The sequence below is a fragment of the Neophocaena asiaeorientalis genome, unplaced genomic scaffold, assembly GCF_003031525.2.
Source record: "Neophocaena asiaeorientalis asiaeorientalis breed wild unplaced genomic scaffold, Neophocaena_asiaeorientalis_V1.1 scaffold40, whole genome shotgun sequence".
NCBI classification, from domain to species: Eukaryota; Metazoa; Chordata; class Mammalia; order Artiodactyla; family Phocoenidae; genus Neophocaena; species Neophocaena asiaeorientalis.
The window spans coordinates 3,162,523-3,168,472 of NW_020185335.1; positions in this window are offsets into that span (position 1 = coordinate 3,162,523).

Genomic DNA, 5,950 nt, shown 5'->3' on the forward strand with positions numbered 1-5,950 from the left:
GCAGCGACCCCGTGGCCCCTGCTAATCATTGCAGGATTATCGGAGCCCTCGGGGAGCCCTCGGAGACCCTGCTGATTGGCCCGCAGACATTCCAGGGCTGCAGATTAAAGAATAATGGCTGTGCCCACGCTGGAACAGTGTCCTCCAGGCCCATTGGCAGCTTCTCCTCCCAGCCCCAGGCCCAGGGAGGCTGCGGCCATGTGCCCTGCGGGCGGGCAAGAACTGGGCAAGACCCCAGGGGAGTTCTTTCCTTTCTTGGGAAGCCCCGTCCCAACCCCCAGCCATGAATTAAACATAGGCGGATGGTAACCGCACACCAGTCAAGTGCCACCGGTGGGTGGGGGCACTGGGGCGGTGGGTTTGTAGGGGAGTGGGCAGGGGCTGCCCCAGGGGGAGGAAATGGGTGCCTTAGGACAGTCTGTCTGGGTTGTGTGCGGGGCTGGGTCCCAGCCCTGCTGCCCCCCCAGGCCCACCCACGTGACTGCAGGCCAGGAGAGGGCAAAAGTGGGAAGAGAGCACGTGATGCCCTTGGCTGACTGGAGTCCTGCTGGGAACAAGTCGGCCTCCAGACAAACAGGCAGGAGGGCAGCCAGTTGCCATGATGCTCCGGGACCTGGCTGCAGCCAGCACAGTCCCACTGGAATAAGCTGAAGAAGATCTGCACCATGGCCCACATTTCCTAGAAAATAAAATTTGTCCCGCAGGCCACAGCCAAATGCCCACATTCCCCTCAGGGCAGATCAAAGGTTATTCAGCCATCCCAAAGGACAGCCCTGAAAGCCAGGTACTTCTTCCTTCTGGAGTTTGAGTGACCCCTGACCCCTGGGCCAGCACTCTCTCAGAACCAGGTGTCAGTTCCTTGGAAGCTCTGCTGAGAGGCGAGTGGGCTTGGCTTTTGAGGGGGAAACACGGATGGAATGTGGATACCTTTGTGGATGTTGGGGAGTGGAGACAGGGCCAGGCACAAGGACCCCTAAGCCAGTCTGGAGTTGGGGATCCCCCTGTAATACCCAGGGCCTGAGGAGTTTCTTCTCCCTCAAAGGGATGACCAGACAACCTCAAATTCACCCTGTCTGGGTCCCAGCAGTGCTTAATAAAATGCATATTTTTCTATAGCGTTTACAAAGCAGCTTCGAATATGTGAATTCACTTAATTGTTGCAACAACCCGGGGCAATAGAAGATGAGGAGCCCATGTTTTAGGTGCGGAAGCTGGGCTCAGCGTGCCTGAGGGACTTGCCCCAGGTCACCCAGCAGGCACATGGTGCATCCCAGCTAATCCGGGGGCTCTGTCTTCACATTCATTCCCAGACCCTAGTGCAGATCTGCTTTAGTTCACATCACGGCTCTTTGAATTCAATTCCCACAGCCCTGCTCTGCACCAGGTAACAAAAGACCCAATTCCTGCTCCTGGGCTTTGAAGATAAATGTGGCTAGTTTTCCTGTAGTACAATGCTGGGCACATGACACAGGTGGGAGGAAAATATATTTTGGGGCCTGGGGTGGAACAACTTTTGAGCGGCCCTGGCTCACCGTAAGAGGAGGCCGGGGCGAGCCCGGCTTTCAGGAGCCAGAAGAGGAGAAGCTGAGCAGAGAAAATACCAGACCAGACATCTGAGGGCCTAGCTTCTGTCTGAGGTGCTCTCTGTGACCCTGGGATTGTCACTTCCACCCTGGGTCTCTGTGTCCAATGGTGTAAAGCAGGGATGACAATCTCGCTGGACTCCCTAGCTAGGGCATTGCACTTTGGTGTATGTAATATTTCCTCCTGGGTCCGAACTTTTTACAGGAACCTGCTGAGTGGTTGTAGTGGGGTTTGAGAATGGGCATCCAATTTCTTGCAAGACAAATTTCCCCAATAAGCAACTTCTATTCTGATTTCTATCACCATAGGTTAATTTTATTTGTTCTGAATTTCATAGAAACAGACTCATAGAATATACACGCTTTGAGGCCTGGTCTCCTTTGCTCCATGAAATGTCTGTGAGATTCATCCATGTTGTTGTTTAGTATTAGTAGGTTGTTTTTGCTTTTGTCATTGTTGTTGCTCTAATTGATGGTAGTGTTTCATTGTATTTTCATTCTCCTACAGATGGTTATTTGGCTTGTTTTAAGCTTTTGTTTATTATGAATAAAGTTGCTATAAACATGATTGTACAATTTAAAATTTCCATTTAATAAACATGTATAAAAGAAAGAAAAGACAAAATTACCCAAATCCTGAAGGAAAGAGGGGACATCATCACAACTGATCCTACAGAAATCAGAAGGGTTGTAAGGGAATATTAACAGCAACTTTATGTCAACAAAATGGACAACATAAGAACAATGGACAAATTCCTAGAAAGACAAATTACCAAAAGTGACTCAAGAAGAAATAGAAAATCTAAAAAAAAAAAGAAGAAGAAATAGAAAATCTAAGTAGATCTATCACAACAAAAGAAACTGAATGAAAAAGACTTCCCACAAAGAAAAGCTTAAGTGCAAATGGCTTCACTGGTGAATTCTGTCAATATTTAAGGGAGAAGTAATACGAAATATACATAAACATTTTCAGAAAGCAGAAGAGGAGGAGGATTTTCCAACTCATCTTACAAGATCAGTATTATCCTGCTACCAAAGCCAGACAAATATATCTCGAGAAAAGAAAACTATAGATCAGTATCACTCATGAATACAGACACAAAAATCCTCAATGAGGGACTTCCCTGGTGGTTCAGTGGTTAAGAATCCACCTTCCAATGCAAGGGACGTGGGTTCAATCCCTGGTCGGGGAGCTAAGATCTCACGTGCCGCAGGGCAACTAAGCCTGCATGCCGCAACTACTGAGCCCGCATGCCACAACTAGAGAGAAGCCTGTGCACCACTACAAAAGATCACGTGTGCTGCAACTAAGACCCGATGCAGCCAAAAATAAATATTTAAACAAATAAGCAAAAAATGAATTTAAAGAAATCCTCAATGAAATATTATAAAAACGAATCTAGCACCATAAAAAATGATTAACACCATGACCAGGTAGGATTTATTCTAGGAATGCAAGGTTGGTTTAACATGTAAAAGTCAATGTAATGCACTGTATTAATAGAACAAAGGACAAAACCCATATGATCCTCTCAGAGACACAGAAAGAGCATTTGATAAAATCCCAAACCTATTTCATGTGATGATTCTCAACAAACTGGGAATAGAAAGGAAATTCCTCATCCTGTTAAAGGGTCCCCGTTATGGACTAATACAATCTGCATCCCCCCAAATTCGTATGTTGAAATACTAATCCCAGTACCTCAGAATGTAACTACATTTGGACATAGTTTTTTTGTTTTTGTTTTTTTTTCTGGTTTTTTTTTTTGCTGCATTGGGTCTTTGTTGCTGAGCACAGGCTTTCTCTAGTTGGGGCGAGTGGGGGCTTCTCTTGTTGCAGAGCACGGGCTCTAGGTGTGTGCGCTTGAGTTGCTGTGGCACGTGGGCTTCAGTAGTTGTGGCACGCGGGCTTAGTTGCTCTGCGGCATGTGGGATCTTCCTGGACCAAGGATCGAACCCATGACCCCTGCGTTGGCAGGCGGATTCTTAACCACTGCTCCACCAGGGAAGTCCTGGACACAGACTCGTGCTCTTATAAGAAGAGGAGGTTAGGATACACATACACACAGAGGGAAGACCATGTAAAGACACAGAAGATGGCCATCTGTAAGCCTAGGAGAGACCCTCAAAATAAACCAACCCTCTTGACACCTTGATCTTGGCTTTCTAGCCTCCAGAATGTGAGTAAATAAATTTCTGTCGTTTAAGCCACTCAGTCTGTGGTACCTTGTTATGGCAACCTAGCAAACTCATACAGCCCCTATGGAAACCCTACAGCTAACATTGTACTTAGTGGTGAAAGACTAAATGCTTTCCCCACTAAGATCGGAAACAAGGCAAGGATGTCTACTCTCACCACTTCCGTTCAACACTGTACTGCTGAATGTGCAATTAGTGCAATAAGGCAAGAAAAACAAATTAAAGTCATCTAGATTGGAAAGGAGGAAGTAAAACAGTCTTTATTTGCAAATGATATGATCCTGTATTTAGAAAATCCTAAGCAATGTTTAAAAAAAAAAAACCTACTAGAACAAAGGTCTCAGGATACAAAATAAATATATAAAAATCAAGTGTGTTTGTGTAAACTAGCAATAAACAATCCAAAAATGAAATTGAGAAATATTTCCTTTCACAATGGCATAAAAAAGCACAAGACCTAAGTGCATAAGACTATAAAACATTGCTGAGAGAAATGGAAAAATATCTAAATAGATAGACATTTCATATTTATGGATTAGAAGACTCAATATTGTTAAGATCCCAGTTATTCCCAGATTCATCTACTGATTCAATGCAATTCCTATCAAAATACCACAACCTTTTTTTAAAAAAAAATATTTATTTATTTTTGCGTTGGGTCTTCGTTGCTGTGCGCGGGCTTTCTCTAATTGCGGTGAGCTGGGGCTACTCTTTGTTGCGGTGAGTGGGCTTCTCATTGCGGTGGCTTCTCTTGTTGTGGAGCACGGGCTCTAGGCATGCGGGCTTCAGTAGTTGTGGCTCACGGGCTTAGTTGCTCCGCAGCATGTGGGATTTTCCCGGACCAGGGCTCGAACCCATCCTGCATTGGCAGGTGGATTCTTAACCACTGCACCACCAGGGAAGCCCGCCTTTTTTTTTTTTTTTAAAGAGAGAACTGGATCCTAAAATGTATGTGGAAAGGCAAAGGAATTGGAATAACCAAAACAAATCTGAAAAAGTAAAAGGTGGGAGAACTTATACTACCTGATTTCAAAACTTGCTATGAAACTATAATAAACACAACTATGTGGTACGGATTAAAGATAGATATATAGATCAAGGGAAGAGAATGGACACTCCAGAAATAGTTAAATTTATGGTTAATTGGTTTTTTAAAATTTTTGTTGGAGTATAGTTGATTTATAATATTGTGTTAATTTCAGGTATACAGCTAAGTTATTTGCTTACACATATACATATATCCATTCTTTTTCATATTCTTTTCTCATATAGGTTATCACAGAATATTGAATAGAGTTCCCTGTGCTATATTATAGGTCCTTGTTGGTTATCTGTCTTATAAATAGTAGTGTGTGCATGTTAATCCCAAGCTCCTGATTTATGCAGCCCCCAACATTTCATCTTTGGTAACCATAAGTTTGTTTCGATATCGTAAGTCTGTTTCTGTTTTGTAAATAAGTTCATTTGTATCATTTTTTAAAAATTAGATCCCATATATGAGTGATATCATATGATATTTATCTCTGTCTGACTTACTTCACTTAGTATGGTATCTCTAGGTCCATCCATGTTGCTGCAAATGGCATTATTTTGTTATCTTTTGTTCTTTATATATATATATATATATATATATACACACACACACACACACAATGGAATATATATACCATGAAATATATGCCAATGGATGCCAATGGAATATATATACATCTTTTTTATCCATTCATCTGTCGATGGACACTTAGGTTGCTTCCATGTCCTGGCTACTGTAAATAGTGCTGCAATGACCATTGTGGTACATGACTCTTTTTGAATTATGGTTTTCTCTGGATATGTGCCCAGGAGTAGGATTGCTGGATCATATGGTAGTTCTATTTTTAGCTTTTTAAGAAACCTCCAGACTGTTCTCCATAGTGGCTGTATCAATTTACTTTCCCACCAACAGTGTAGGAGGGTTCCCTTTTCTCCACACCTTCTCCAGCATTTATTGTTTGTAGATTTTTTGATGATGGCCATTCTGACCGGTGTGAGGTGATACCTCATTGTAGTTTTGATTTGCATTTCTCTGATAATTAGCGATGCTGAGCATCTCCTCATGTGCTTTTTGGCCATCTGTATGTCTTCTTTGGAGAAATATCTATTTAGATCTTCTGCCCATTTTTTGATTG